The sequence below is a fragment of the Helianthus annuus genome, chromosome 8, assembly GCF_002127325.2.
Source record: "Helianthus annuus cultivar XRQ/B chromosome 8, HanXRQr2.0-SUNRISE, whole genome shotgun sequence".
Lineage (NCBI taxonomy): Eukaryota > Viridiplantae > Streptophyta > Magnoliopsida > Asterales > Asteraceae > Helianthus > Helianthus annuus.
The window spans coordinates 26,134,392-26,152,111 of record NC_035440.2 but is presented as its reverse complement, the minus strand read 5'-3'; positions in this window follow the sequence as shown (position 1 = coordinate 26,152,111).

Genomic DNA, 17,720 nt, shown 5'->3' with positions numbered 1-17,720 from the left:
GTTTATTTATTAATAAGATAATTATCAAAACAAACTACAAATCACCAGATTTCAATTTTTATTTTTATTTCAGATTTCATCATCAGAATTCAAATTTTGATTTTTAAGATCCACGTAACCTTCATATTTCAACGGTATACACATGTGTACTTGGATATAAATAGAACAGTACACATGTGTACTCAGCATCGTACATATGTGTACAGTAATTCACAGGTGTACATCAACATTCAATACAAAAAAAATCTGAGATATCACAAAAATAGACGATATACACATGTGTACATCGCATTAAAAAGAGGGCAAAATCAGAATACACATGTGTACATCGCATTTAAACAAATAATTATTTTAATAATTGAATTATGTTACATCTTTCCTAATCATTGATTTGATTTGTGAGAGATTTATGCAATCAATTTAAGAGGATAATTGATTACTTGATTTGTGAGAGATTTATGCAATCAATTTAAGATAGAAATTACACATATACCCTTTTTGTATTTAATTAAATGGAAAAAATTAGAAACGGGATCAGGAGAAAACGCTCAAAAGTGTGAGAACGCATCCTGGCCCAACACGTGTCCCGCGGCATAGAGAAGGGCGGAGGGGCTTTTTTGTCTTTTCATTCTTCTTTTATTTTCCAAACACGGTATAATATTTTATGGCGTCTAAGTTTTTTTTGGCGTTAATTGTATTTATTAAACCTTTTGGCGTTTAATTAATTGTTTTTGTGTCACATATTTAATTTTTTGGCGTTATAGCATTTTCTGGTTAATGTTTTGGCGTTTTTGGCGTTTTGTATAATAATTCATCAGTCTCTTTTTCTTGAATATTTGTCCATCTCATTCAGCAAAATATTATTGAGTTAACCCCCTCAGAAAAAGGATCCATTTCAGTGAAAACTTTGACATCTGTGGCGTTTTAAAGGGAGTGGTTTCTAGAGGATATGACATTTTTGTGTTTTTCTGGATGTGATTAATTTCATTGTGTATAGACCATTCTCTTATAGGAATTTTTTGGCGCGTAGTTTAGGCGGGACTTTTTATTGTAATAAATGATAATAATAAAGTAATTGTCTTTTCAGTTATTGTATTTTGTATTTACTGTGTTTATCAGCTTTTATTAGTTTTATAGGTTATAGACGTCCCGTCTTCTAAGTTTGGCGTTTTTTTAAATGACCTTATGCAGACCAACATGTCAAAATACAATAACGGAGTAAATAAAATATTAAGCAGGAAAAATATTTTTTGTTATTTTTGGCGTTTTGTTAGGGTTAACCATTTTTTAGTATTATTTTGGCGTTTTGCTAATAAAGATAGAAATATATCATTTAATTAATATCTTAAAAAAACAAGATTACATAGAAGAAAAAAAATTTAAAATCCTTCGTCAGAAGGTACTTTATCTGAATAGTATCCATCACTTGTGTCATCTTCTTCCTCCTCGGAGTCTTCTTCTTGATCTTCATCCATGTCATCACATTCACCTTCATCAGCTTCTTGTTCCTGAATATTCTGAAGCCTCCACCTGAACATGTCTTGCATTAACTCCAATTTTGAGTCTATTTCTGTGTTGGTACAAGTGGCGTTATGCAATTCTTCCATGAAACCCAGTCGCTGCTTTGTCATGATGTTCTCTAGCCAGTAGACTTCCTCCTCTCCGCTGTCGTATGTAACTGTCACCATGTCTGTTTCATCATCAAAACGCCATGATGTCATGATAGGGTCTGGCTTCACATTTCCTTTGATTGGTCCAAATTTGCTGGTTAATGCTTTCATAAGCATATGCGTTTCATGGCATTCGTTGTCTAAAGCGATGCAAATGGATAAGATTTGCCTCGGTATCTCTTATTCCATTTTCAGAACTGCCTTGACCGTCTTAACATACACCCTCCTTCTGTTGTCAAAATGGAGGACGTATCGCCTGATTCCCAGAGTGTATCTCCACGAAACGATTGTTGCCATTTTTGGCGTTTTGTTTAAGTTGGCATTTTTTGTTAAAGATGTTTTTTTGTAGAAAATGGATAGATTTAAGTGATTATGGAAGCTATCTTTTTATGTTTGTTTATATAATGATGTTTTTGGCGCGTAATTTAGGAGGGAATTTCTTCTAATAAATGTTATTAACTGAAATTCAGTTATTTGTGTTGTTTCATCTTCCTGTAATATTCAACGCGTTTTATTTTTAATTTTTGGCGTTTTGTTTTTAATGGCGTTCTATTTTTTGTATGGCGTTTTATCATTTGATGGCGTTTTAAATAGGAGCGGTAAAAAACCCTTTTACCCTTAATGAAGCGCGTCCCACATAATAATATTGATGTTATTTACGAAAACGCCACCGCGCAATCTAGTCCATGGATTGTTTTGATCGGACGATCCTTAAGCGTTCTCACCGTTCTCACACTTTTCACCGTTTTCTCTAAATCCTGACCCTATATATATATACACACACACAGAGTTATTTTTTGTTATTATATTTAATATATACATCGTAACCTCTATAATGTAATTATAGGTAAACGTTCAAATGCATAGTCTCCTAAAACTACGAAGTCGTAGGAAGGATATCAAAAGGACTTCAATTGAACTCATTCTAGCGGTATTGGAACCGTCTCGTCGATCTTTACGATCTTAGATTTTAGGGTTTCAGTTTTGGATTTTTAGCTTGTAAATTTTAGAATTTTGCTTAGATCATTGTGTCATTTTATTTGGCATTATGTTTCTTGTTCGTCATTTTGTCTTTTTTCTTTGACATTGTGTTATATTATGCGATACATTGTGTTATATTTTGCGATTCATTGTGTCTTTGTACCCTTCCTAAATTTAGAAAATTTTATAGGATAATTTTACCTTGTAATTATATATCATCTGCCTAAATTTATCTAGCTACTATAATAAAAGAAACCACTTTAGGGACACTTGTCATCATATTAGGCCATCTCTTATAGATAATTATAATTTTAGTTTAATCTCTTCTAATTACTTATAGATAACCCTTCTACTAAATATTATTTAGTTTAATATCTTATATTATAGATAATCCTCCTATTAAATATTATTAGTTTAATATCTTATGGATAATTATTATTTAGTTTAATCTCCTTCTTATTTATAATATTATTTATTTGAATTAATTATATTTGAACGCTTTATTTAGTTTGGTATCAAATAGATTTTACGAAACTTAAAATAAAATTAACTAATATTATTTATCATTTATACATTTACGGAGTTTTAAATAAAGGGTTAAATTTATTGAGACTTCGCTAACAAATTTTGCAACAGAATAATCTATTTTTATCACGAAAACCAAACTTTGTATTAATATATTAAATATTTTTATTTTCACTATACAAAATTACATTTACTCGACTCATGTAATACATGAGGTTTTTTAATATATAACTTTTTATTATTTGATATATAAAATTAGATTTATTCAATTCGTACAATACACGGGCTTTTTTAAGGATATATATTTTTTATTATTTAGTACAGAAAATTACATTTATTCAAACCGTGTAATACGCATATTTTTAAAGATGTATTTTTTTATTATTTGGTATATAAAATTACATTTATTCAACCCGTGTTATAAATGAGATTTTTTAAAGATATAACTTTTTTATTTGGTATATAAAATTAAATTTATTCAACCCGTACAATATGGTTCTTATAGATATAAATTTTTATTATCTAATATATAAAATTATATTTATTCAACCCGTACAATAAATGAGGTTTTTAAAGATATATTGTTTTATTATTTAGTATATAAAATTTATTAATTTAACCCGTGTAATACACGGGGTTATAACCTAGTTATATCTATATAAGTAATAGACTCGTACATACTCACGTATCTAATCAAATTCAATATACATAGGTTGGGTTCGAGTTCATTTATTAGATGAATTTCAATTTAGACTTAGTCCGATCTCGTACCTCAAAACAATATTGTTTTGAGTTTTTTTTTTCTTTTTTTTTTTTCTCTTGTGTCCAAAACAAATGAATGGCTCAACTCAATTATTTACACCTAACGCTTGTGATTTTAATAAACTGATAACTCAACATGGTTTAACATAACTTTTGGTTCCATCATTATAAAAAAACGTATTAGCTATAAGGCTATAGGATGTGGTCATGACACTTATGACCACCGTGACTCTCTACGTCAGTGTCATGTCACCATCTCTAATCCATCATCCAAAATCACTACCCGAAGGGTGTGGTCATTACCCAAACCACTCGCCCATTATTTATTTTAGTTTATCTTTGTCAAAAGAAAAAAGAAATGATTTCTTGAAAAATGGAAAGGAGGATCATGGTTGCCATGGTTTAATCCATGCAAACCATGATTGATGAAGCAAGGAGGTGGTGTAGCCTACCATTCATGTTCATAGGTGGTGAATTATGTCCCAACCATGACCCTACACTCTTTAGCCTAATATAATATTTATTTTAATTTTATAATTAATAAATATCATATTTATAGGAGGAAAATACAATTTAGGAAACTTACTATCTTCATGTCTAAAGTTGAGAACACTTTAGTTACAACATTGTACCATTTTGATTAGTTCAGCAGCTTCACTGTATTGATTCTATTATCAAGAAGTTGTTGATACATGTTCACCTTTTAAAATAACACCAAAACTTAACTATTAAGTTTACCTTTCTAATAAGTTGTTGATGTAAGTTTATTTATACTGAAACAAGGTTAGAACCCTGTGTATAATAAATGTAATTTTATATATCAAATAATAAAAAAATATCTTTAAAAACCTCATTTATTATACGAGTTGAATAAATGTAATTTTATATACTAGATAATAAAACAATATATCTTTAAAAATCTCGTTTATTACATGGGTTGAGTAAATGTAATTTTATATGTCAAATAATAAAAAAATATATCTTTAAGAACCCTGTGTATTTTACGGGTTGAGGAAGTTTAATTTTATATATTAAATAATGAAAAAACTTACATTTTCAAGAAACTCATGTATTGTATGGGCAATAAAAACTTATATCTTGTTATATTTTTATAAACCATGTGTATTATAAAACCTTTGGACTAAATTGATAAAATGACCCATACCACAGGGACTAAATGTTTTTCGATGTTCCGAAAGACTTTAAAATGATAGGGAAATAATGTCACATACTTGAATAGTAAATCAATGAGTTAATTACATAAATCGCCCTTTTAACACTAGATTGTAATTTGTAAATTATGTTATGTATTTTCAAAATATACAAAAAAACGTACTCGATGTTTGTAAACACTTGCATCGTTACGACTTTAAAAACACATTTTTTCAGGCCTAAACAAGACATCTAAATTTTCAGTACCCAACCTAATCTTACTAACTTGTAATAGAAGTAGCGCCACGACAAACTCATAAAACAACGTTTTCTTTATGTAATACTCATAAACATGTTCATATTATAATGAAATTAATCTGACACCACATATCTTTGTCAATACGAAAAAAGCTAAAACGTATTATCTTTTTGCCGGATAAAAAATTGGCCTTTTTAGTTGTATGGGATATTATTCTTTCGCGTGTGGCATAAGTTATTATCCTCGTGGACTACTAGTTAATAACTTTTAAATAACTTGCACCTATAGAACCTTTCACTCATTTCTATTGGTTATCTACTTATCTTTCTAATGCAAGCTTATTTTAATTTAGTAATCATGTTTAATGAGTTCAAAGAAGTCACGGGTTTGCTTTATATTTGTTTAACAAGGGTGGAAATGATTCATGTAACTCGGGAGTTATGTAAGATTAGATAGTTAAAATATAAATCACATACACAAGCCTAAACAAAACTCGTTTAAAAGAGATGATCTAGCTTGAGGTTTATACATTGGGTTTTATTAGTCTCGTGAGTCTAAATAAGTCTTTTCTCCACGCTACGTGACGGGAGTTTAGTCATTTTACCCTATGCTACGTGACGTGACTTTGATTGTTATCGGTTCAGCTCATCGGAAACGATAGAAGCGAATATCGATACCGATTCCGATAATACCAATAACGGAATCGTTGATGTTCATTCGTAATCGGTTTGATTTGTCATGGTACCGCAACAATTTTTTCTGAACGGCTAACAAAAGCCCTTCAGTAAATCTAGCAAGGCGCTATCTCCAGACTTACATCCGCCAAAAATACACCAAAAAGGAAAGCAAAAATCAAACAAACTATCCGTTATCCTTAAAAACATCAAAACTTATACCATTCCTCCCAGGAAAGATAGAGCTCTTGAATGATTTTTAATCCAAATGAAGCTTAGGGTGGAGGGTAATGGGTATGATTCAAACACTTTAGGGTGTTTGAGTCATTGTTCAACGAATAATTTCATGTCATGTCAAGTCCCCATTCCACTCCCCATTTTGCACTCAATCACTGACAATGATTCAAACATGTGTTTGAGTTATATATTTTTTATTTCTAGAAATTATCAATTATGCATAAATAAATAAAACATATAATAAACTAAATAAAAGGACTTTTAATTAAAAAAAACACATTACATACTTAAAACTAGAAAATTAAACGATAAAATAATAAACCTAAAATTTAGAAGTTGCATTGCCAATTATATTTTCTTGCGATATCTCGTTTCCGTGCTAGAATAAACGACAACATCTCGGGTGAAGCATGGTCGTTTGGCTTAGTAAATGTCTCCAAATCCCGATCATACAAAAGTTGTTTCACCGCCTCGCGTTGTTCCGCCACTAACGCTATGGTGTCTTCTTCGCGTTTCTTTTTATATTCGACAACTCTATCGCCCATGCTTTTTTTTTCTTCTTTCATAAGAGTGTATTGCACGAGCTTCGCCGTCAAAGCCGTTTTGCTATCGGTTGGTGATGTTGCGGGCCTCTTTTATTTCTTTTTTTGTCTTGTTGGTGAGGGGTCTACGTTTATGTCCGGTATATCGCTATTGAACTCAATCCCCGCATGGGTTACGGAAATCACACCGACCCCCTTAGCCTCTTCCCTTCTTCCACAATATTTCCCACTTTTGTTGCCCTCTAAAAGACATATTGTTTCTTGACTTCCACACACTCCAAATGACAATTAATACGACAACATGGAACGTTTTTCGTTTCTTTCTTGAACCCACGATAGACAAATGTGAATCAAGAATGTCGTGGATGCTAACCACATTCCGGGGAGGGACATGGCACCACTGAAACACGACTATCCAGACCATTTAGGCCAGCCCACACGAAGTGAAGATATGGTCACTTGCCTCTCTATATTCGTCACACAAAACACAGTCCAAGCAGTGAACAACAAGACCTCTTTTAGACAAAGCGACTCTAGACAGGAGTCTTTCTTTGATAGCCCTCTAAGCAACGACCCTAACCTTCTTCGGAGTCCAATTATTCCAAGATACCACATGGCATCACTCGATTTTTCAGCTGAATAACCCATTTAATACTGTTCACCAATAATATGCCAATCGAATTAAGGTTGCAACAAAGTCGTGATCTGTTATGGCTCTATGACCTCGACCGAACTAACTAAAGCCCTTTTTTTTAGCTCGATTGAAATATGATAATGTTCTTTATCCTCTCCGCTACGCTACATAGTTTGTTTACATAGTGTAAAAAGTGGAGTATCTCCAATCCAAACATCCACCCAAAAAACGACTTCCCTCCCAGCCCCTACTTAACCCTTAATACTTCTTGCAGTGTCAATTCATCCTTCTAATAGTGCTAAGGATATGTTAAAATTTTGCTTTCCAGTGCCCGCAAGAGAGAGCCTCCATGCTTTAGAAGTATGATGCATGGAACAAATTACTTTCCTCCACAATCCCTCCTTTTGTACCTTGAACCTCCTCCACCCTTTTAAAGATCCGAAAACCAACCCCCATACTCTACCAGGCCGATAACTTTATTCGAAGCCTTCCAACTCATCTTTGCCTCCTCCTCTGACCCACCTCAAAAAAATGTCTCCTCAAATGCTCAAGGTCAGGCAAGACTTGTATCGGAGCTTTATACAAGGAAAAAAATAGGTTGGAAGCGAGCTTAAACTAATTTTATTAACGTTATTCGCCCCCCCCACCCAAAAAAAAAAAAAAACGAAAAAGACAACTTTCTAGCTTTCAAAAGTGATAATCGTGACCTGAAAAGATCTACAATAGTGTCACACCCCGATATTTCCACATATTTCCGATGGGCCCGGTGGGGAGTATCGTGACGTAGTTGATATCATCATAGACAATTAACACAATTATAGCACAACAGAAGGCTTGGAAGTTTAAATACTATTACAACCCATAATGTCCAAAGTTCAAAACAAAAGAATATACAGACGGATTGTAATAGAGATCCATAGGAGGACCAAAAAAACAAATACATAAAATTGAGTTTAACAGACTTCAGGCATCTAGGGATTTGCAAGATCCTCATATTATACGCCAAGTAGCTCCAGCCTAGTTTCGAGAGGTACCTGTCACTTAGTTTTTGGAAAATACGTCAGTTTTCACTGGTAAACACAATTAACTGACTCATTTGAAAAGAGTTTATGAAAATTGGTTTAGGCGCACAAGGCACAAAATCATTTATAACTTGGGACAATTTTTATTAAAATCTTGTATACAGATTTACATGTTTGTCATACAATTGGGGCCGGTTTGGAAGCCGGTCATGATTAACCGACTCACCACTTATAAAACCCACAAAGGAGTTATCCCCAACTTGTGGGTAATTTAATATTTAGCATTTGCATCTGTCAGGTGTGTGCCTACACCCCGTGCATAGGTCGTGGCCATTAATAACTTAAATGAGCCGAGGATATCCAGAACACGGTCGTTAACCCCCAATGTTTATGTTATCAAACAAAACAGCTTTAAACAGGTTATGCAGATTTATTAAATCACAATCCGACTAAATAATCCCATACCCGACCAAGCGGTAATAATTTACCGTATCCCAAGCCCGTATAGGGAAAATAAGTTAAAAGTATTTACCTGAATTAGTATGCAAGAAAATGCTACTCAGCCGTATATTCTTAAGACCTTATGCAAATATCTTCTACCGAAGCTACTTAATCTGTAAGGAAGGTTTTATTAACCTATTAGGATACTAACGGGTCTTATTTAAGTCAAAGACTTAGACCGTTAGTTTTAAGAATACTTTTGCGGTTTGAAATGCTAGATTAAGCGGAAACCGGAATGGATTGTAATTTAGACCCAACAAGTATGAATACTTGTATAATATGGGTAAACTAAATACATTTTGGATTTTGAAGTTTGAATGACAAGGTTAAACCCGTTTGGGCTAAGTTATGCAAACTAGTCACATAAACCGAACCGAACCGAACGCGTATAAGCATAACGGTTAACCGAATGAACCATATACAAGTTCCATATATTATTATGCTTAAAATATGTTAAGACATCATTAGGATGTCAACTATATGCCCAAAAAGGATTTAAAACCGAATTAAGCCTCATTAGGGCGTTTTGGTCATTTTAAGATTTATAAAAGAGGTTTATAGATAAACTGATGTTTTGGTCAAAAACATTCTGTAAAAATATTTATTTTATGATGTTATAACAGTAGGATATCATACATATGTGTGGTTTACCATTTATGGCCAAACTATGCCCTGAAAGGGTATTTTGGTCATTTCACATATGCTTTTAAGGACATAATTGGAATTCTGAGTTCATGACTTATACCTACTATAAAATTATTAAAAATCATTTATAAAATCAGTAGGTAATAAGTCTTGGGTGCTAAATATGGTTTAAAACCATACTATGCACCTATTTGGCGTAAAAACCGATCTTTGACGATAATTTCAAGGTTTGAGTGTTTCTGAGATTTTGACCAGCCTTGAATGGTCAAAATATTTTATTTTTCATGTTAGATCAGTAGCAAAAAGTTTCGCATGTCAATTATATGTAAAACACATTTTATTTGCAAAAAGGGCATTATCGTCAATTATAGAATTTATACAAAAACTCAATGTTAAGGTCAGTATATAATCTGATCCAATATTCCAAAAATCCTTAAAAGTAATATCACAACAGTAGGTAATGAGTTTAGAGTCAAATTTATGTTTTAAACATGATTTATACACCAAAGGGTATTTTAGTCTTATAAAAGCTTAATTTACGATCTTTTGCATAACATCAGTTTCATACCAGAATGTAAGTGTCAAAGCATTTTAAATATGTTTACTAATTACCTAATCCATTTGCATGTTCATTTATTTAAAAATTCTATTTTTAGACCATAAGGGCATAATTGTCAACAATAAGCATAACAAGAGAAACATGCATAAAATTCAGAATTTCTAAATGACCATGTAATACAACCTCAAAGAGTTATATTACAACATTATATGATCACTATGAAAGCTTAAAACATAAAGGAATTAAGCTTAATCGGGTCAGAACTGAAAGTCAAAGCAAAAGTCAAGCTTTTGCGACTTTCGGTTGCGAACCGAGCTTAAACTTAGAATTGTCAGGTTGAACATGTTTAGACATGTTCTAATAATATTTACCAAGTTATTTAAGTGACAAAATATGATTTATATCCTCTACATTATCAGTTTTGATTATTATTTAAAAATCTGACTAGTTTTAACTTTTTGACTAACTACTTTGACCCGACAATTAACTAAGTAAACGTGATAATTAGGAGGTGCCCTTTTGAGGGATTAACACCTACCTAATTATGATCACATAGCCATATTCGCCTCGAACAATGGCTGGACCATTTAGGTCTAAACCGATGGTCAAAGCCGTTTTGCGGTAACTTTGACTTTCGGTCTTTAAACGTATAAAAACTGAACTAAAGTGGCTAAGGACACTTACAAAGGGTCCTAGCTAGAACTTTAAACTAGAGAGAGCTTCCTTTTTTACCAGGAACCTCAGAATAGAGTGAGAAAGATAGAATTTTGAAATGAGCAAAGAATGAGGCACCATGAGGCTCCTATTTATAGTTGAAGGAGGTGTTCAAGGATCAAGCCAGGTGTTATGGATGTCCAAAGATCATCACACGTGTCCTAGCTAATTCCCAAAACCATCAAAAAGTTCCTGGTTTCGAATTATGTGTGTAGAAGGTGACAAACCTGCAGCTATCCAAAACTGCTGCCCAGATACAGTCTTTACGGACCGTAAGCATGAACCTTTACGGTTCGTAACCGCTTTTGAATTGTATCGCCCAGGTATAGTCCTTACGGACCGTAAGCCTGAACCTTTGCGGTCCGTAAGCGATTGATCAGAGAACTAAATCTTGAAACTTTTTATATTTGACCCCTCAACTTTTATTTTCAATGTTGATCATTTCCGAGAGCATGTTTTAACATTATAAAGCCTCGGGTTTGGTAAAAGGTCACTCAGAGGCATAAATTAGCAAGTTGACACTTTTAGTCCCTCCGCATACGTATTTACATCGATTGACAACTTTAGTCCTTCAAGATTAATCTTTTACACATTTAAGGGTTTAGGACACGTGTCTTCACATAATTGAACATGATTTTACAAGGTGTTACAAATAGGCTTCCAATTTCTCACCAAATTCATGTGCACACCAACTTGCAAACCAAGATAGCTAAACAAAAAGTACCCTGCCTTGCAATGTAACACACTAGCCAAAATTTAAACTTCCCGATCACCCAATCCCACCATGTAAAGGCAACATTTTGATAAATTTACCTAACGTGATGTCAGATAAATACACCTTAAAATTCTTGACAAGTTTAAGGCATTCATATTGGACCATTCCCCAAGAAATATCATGTAATCCGCATAGAGGAAGTGTGACAAAATTGGACCATTAGTGTTACAAGGCACCCCATGATACAACTCGAAAGAGGCGACTTTCTTCGTAATCCCGATCAAAGCTTACATGCCTATTACAAAGAGAAAAGGGGATAAAGGATCTTTTTGGCGGAGACCCTGTGAGCACTCAAACTCCATGGTCGGCGAGCCGTTCACTAGTACTGAAGCTCGAGCCGACTTTAAGATAGCCATAATCCACCCACGCCATCTAACCAGAAATTTCATTTGCTCCATGATGGAGTTAATGAACTCCCAATTTAGAGAGTCATACGCCTTTTGTATATCCACATTGAAAAACATACTTTTTCCGAGGATTTCATCAAAGCGAGTAGCTCGTTAAGAATAAGAGTCCCATCGGTAATACTGCTACCCGTGACGAAAGTCGATTGCTCCTCGGAGATAAGCTTACCAACAACCTTCTTTAAGCGGTTAACCAAAACTTTTGTAATGAATTTATTTATAAATCCTATTAGGCTAAAAGGATCAAAGTCGTAAAGAGACATCAGGTCCGCCACCTTTAGGACTAAAGCGATAAATGAAGATGTACAAGATATGTTAATCTGCATGTTGACAAAAAACACATCAAATATTTTCAAAAAAATTATTTTCTATACCATTCCAGCAGCGCTTTAGGAATTTGAAGTTTAGTCCATCCAAACCCATAGCGCAATTGCCATCACACTCCCAAACCGCATCCTTTATCTCACGTAATGATAAAGGCCTGACCATGTTCGGTCTTATCGGGATTGGTTCCTTGAATAACTTCTCATAGAATTCGAAAAAAATGTTGTTTTACCATTACCGTGTTTGTCTCCCATACGCCATCCTGTAGTACACCATATGTATGATTGGAGCTCGAGTTCGCCTTCACAATACTATGAAAAAAGCTAGAATGCTCATCCCCTTCCAATGCCCACCTGGACCGTGACTTTTTCCTTGTGTCCAACATATTCTCGTGATCGGCCTCCAATGAAAACTAATTAAATTCAGCCCCTTGATCTAATTTCGCCCGAAAGAAAGCCCTTTCTTCAGCTAAATTTTCCAGGCCAACGACCTGATTCTTCCGGTCAAGGTACATCTCCTCCTTTCTTTGTTTTTCCACCTTTACCCAATCCTTAACTCCGTTCTTAAGCCATCTTAACTTAGTCGCCAAGGCTAGATCCGTCGGCCCAGTAAAACTGAACTCGTTGCACATGCAAATCACAAAATCAACAAAACCCGGCAAATACATTTTGGATTTTGAAGTTTGAATGACAAGGTTAAACCCGTTTGGGCTAAGTTATGCAAACTAGTCACATAAACCGAACCGAACCGAACGCGTATAAGCATAACGGTTAACCGAATGAACCATATACAAGTTCCATATATTATTATGCTTAAAATATGTTAAGACATCATTAGGATGTCAACTATATGCCCAAAAAGGATTTAAAATCGAATTAAGCCTCATTAGGGCGTTTTGGTCATTTTAAGATTTATAAAAGAGGTTTATAGATAAACTGATGTTTTGGTCAAAAACATTCTGTAAAAATATTTATTTTATGATGTTATAACAGTAGGATATCATACATATGTGTGGTTTACCATTTATGGCCAAACTATGCCCTGAAAGGGTATTTTGGTCATTTCACATATGCTTTTAAGGACATAATTGGAATTCTGAGTTCATGACTTATACCTACTATAAAATTATTAAAAATCATTTATAAAATCAGTAGGTAATAAGTCTTGGGTGCTAAATATGGTTTAAAACCATACTATGCACCTATTTGGCGTAAAAACCGATCTTTGACGATAATTTCAAGGTTTGAGTGTTTCTGAGATTTTGACCAGCCTTGAATGGTCAAAATATTTTATTTTTCATGTTAGATCAGTAGCAAAAAGTTTCGCATGTCAATTATATGTAAAACACATTTTATTTGCAAAAAGGGCATTATCGTCAATTATAGAATTTATACAAAAACTCAATGTTAAGGTCAGTATATAATCTGACCCAATATTCCAAAAATCCTTAAAAGTAATATCACAACAGTAGGTAATGAGTTTAGAGTCAAATTTATGTTTTAAACATGATTTATACACCAAAGGGTATTTTAGTCTTATAAAAGCTTAATTTACGATCTTTTGCATAACATCAGTTTCATACCAGAATGTAAGTGTCAAAGCATTTTAAATATGTTTACTAATTACCTAATCCATTTGCATGTTCATTTATTTAAAAATTCTATTTTTAGACCATAAGGGCATAATTGTCAACAATAAGCATAACAAGAGAAACATGCATAAAATTCAGAATTTCTAAATGACCATGTAATACAACCTCAAAGAGTTATATTACAACATTATATGATCACTATGAAAGCTTAAAACATAAAGGAATTAAGCTTAATCGGGTCAGAACTGAAAGTCAAAGCAAAAGTCAAGCTTTTGCGACTTTCGGTTGCGAACCGAGCTTAAACTTAGAATTGTCAGGTTGAACATGTTTAGACATGTTCTAATAATATTTACCAAGTTATTTAAGTGACAAAATATGATTTATATCCTCTACATTATCAGTTTTGATTATTATTTAAAAATCTGACTAGTTTTAACTTTTTGACTAACTACTTTGACCCGACAATTAACTAAGTAAACGTGATAATTAGGAGGTGCCCTTTTGAGGGATTAACACCTACCTAATTATGATCACATAGCCATATTCGCCTCGAACAATGGCTGGACCATTTAGGTCTAAACCGATGGTCAAAGCCGTTTTGCGGTAACTTTGACTTTCGGTCTTTAAACGTATAAAAACTGAACTAAAGTGGCTAAGGACACTTACAAAGGGTCCTATCTCGAACTTTAAACTAGAGAGAGCTTCCTTTTTTACCAGGAACCTCAGAATAGAGTGAGAAAGATAGAATTTTGAAATGAGCAAAGAATGAGGCACCATGAGGCTCCTATTTATAGTTGAAGGAGGTGTTCAAGGATCAAGCCAGGTGTTATGGATGTCCAAAGATCATCACACGTGTCCTAGCTAATTCCCAAAACTATCAAAAAGTTCCTGGTTTCGAATTATGTGTGTAGAAGGTGACAAACCTGCAGCTATCCAAAACTGCTGCCCAGATACAGTCTTTACGGACCGTAATCGTGAACCTTTACGGTTCGTAACCGCTTTTGAATTGTATCGCCCAGGTATAGTCCTTACGGACCGTAAGCCTGAACCTTTGCGGTCCGTAAGCGATTGATCAGAGAACTAAATCTTGAAACTTTTTATATTTGACCCCTCAACTTTTGTTTTCAATGTTGATCATTTCCGAGAGCATGTTTTAACATTATAAAGCCTCGGGTTTGGTAAAAGGTCACTCAGAGGCATAAATTAGCAAGTTGACACTTTTAGTCCCTCCGCATACGTATTTACATCGATTGACAACTTTAGTCCTTCAAGATTAATCTTTTACACATTTAAGGGTTTAGGACACGTGTCTTCACATAATTGAACATGATTTTACAAGGTGTTACAAATAGGCTTCCAATTTCTCACCAAATTCATGTGCACACCAACTTGCAAACCAAGATAGCTAAACAAAAAGTACCCTGCCTTGCAATGTAACACACTAGCCAAAATTTAAACTTCCCGATCACCCAATCCCACCATGTAAAGGCAACATTTTGATAAATTTACCTAACGTGATGTCAGATAAATACACCTTAAAATTCTTGACAAGTTTAAGGCATTCATATTGGACCATTCCCCAAGAAATATCATGTAATCCGCATAGAGGAAGTGTGACAAAATTGGACCATTAGTGTTACAAGGCACCCCATGATACAACTCGAAAGAGGCGACTTTCTTCGTAATCCCGATCAAAGCTTACATGCCTATTACAAAGAGAAAAGGGGATAAAGGATCTTTTTGGCGGAGACCCTGTGAGCACTCAAACTCCATGGTCGGCGAGCCGTTCACTAGTACTGAAGCTCGAGCCGACTTTAAGATAGCCATAATCCACCCACGCCATCTAACCAGAAATTTCATTTGCTCCATGATGGAGTTAATGAACTCCCAATTTAGAGAGTCATACGCCTTTTGTATATCCACATTGAAAAACATACTTTTTCCGAGGATTTCATCAAAGCGAGTAGCTCGTTAAGAATAAGAGTCCCATCGGTAATACTGCTACCCGTGACGAAAGTCGATTGCTCCTCGGAGATAAGCTTACCAACAACCTTCTTTAAGCGGTTAACCAAAACTTTTGTAATGAATTTATTTATAAATCCTATTAGGCTAAAAGGATCAAAGTCGTAAAGAGACATCAGGTCCGCCACCTTTAGGACTAAAGCGATAAATGAAGATGTACAAGATATGTTAATCTGCATGTTGACAAAAAACACATCAAATATTTTCAAAAAAATTATTTTCTATACCACTCCAGCAACGCTTTAGGAATTTGAAGTTTAGTCCATCCAAACCCATAGCGCAATTGCCATCACACTCCCAAACCGCATCCTTTATCTCACGTAATGATAAAGGCCTGACCATGTTCGGTCTTATCGGGATTGGTTCCTTGAATAACTTCTCATAGAATTCGAAAAAAATGTTGTTTTACCATTACCGTGTTTGTCTCCCATACGCCATCCTGTAGTACACCATATGTATGATTGGAGCTCGAGTTCGCCTTCACAATACTATGAAAAAAGCTAGAATGCTCATCCCCTTCCAATGCCCACCTGGACCATGACTTTTTCCTTGTGTCCAACATATTCTCGTGATCGGCCTCCAATGAAAACTAATTAAATTCAGCCCCTTGATCTAATTTCGCCCGAAAGAAAGCCCTTTCTTCAGCTAAATTTTCCAGGCCAACGACCTGATTCTTCCACCTTTACCCAATCCTTAACTCCGTTCTTAAGCCATCTTAACTTAGTCGCCAAGGCTAGATCCGTCGGCCCAATAAAACTGAACTCGTTGCACATGCAAATCACAAAATCAACAAAACCCGGCAAATCCAACCATGAGTTAAGGAAACGAAACGGGATGTGACCATAATCCGAGGAGACCATAGATAATAATAGAGGCTTGTGATCGAATAGCCTGTGTCAAGAGGAAGAACCGAGGTAGCCGACCAATTCTCCAAATAACCAACAGATACTAGGACCCGGTGAAATTTACTTAGCTTATCCCTCCGCTGGTTCATGTAAGTGAATTTACCCCATATGTACACATAATAAAATTTTAGTAAAATATACATATATGTATGTATGTATATATAGTTATGCATATAGGGTATGTTTGGCATGGAGCTTTTAGCAGCTTCTAGCTTTAAGCTTTTAGGAAAAAGCTCCTACTCAATAAAAAGACTTGTTTGGTTGAAGGAGCTTGAACCTTTAGGTTGGGAGCTTCATGCTTTTGGTTGAACGCTCCTACTAGTAGCGTTTGGATTGAGCTACAAGCTTTTAGGGAAAAATGACTATTTTAACCTCTAAAGATAATGAACTTTTTAATGCACAAACTTTTTTAATTTTTAGTTATGTCCATTTTGGTCATTTTATACATTTTATTAAAAGCTTCAGCTACTCTGCCAAACATTAAATATATATCTAAAAAACTACAACTACCAGCTTTCAGCCACCAGCTACCAGCTTCCAGCCACCAGCTACCAGCTTACAGCCACCAGCCATTAGCTAGTTTTGCCAAACATACCCATAATAACGAAACTAATAAATAGAGCTTGAGACAAGCTTAAGAATATAACATTACTTTGTGTGTCGTACTTCAGCTTCACATATAGGACTCAAAACTATTCAAGTTTAAAGTTGATATTAAGTCAGAAAAGTCCATCACAAGATTAGTCATGCTAGAGCTCGACTTATTTATACCCTATTCAAAATGCGGACTCGTTAATCTTCTATATTAAACAAGGAATCTTA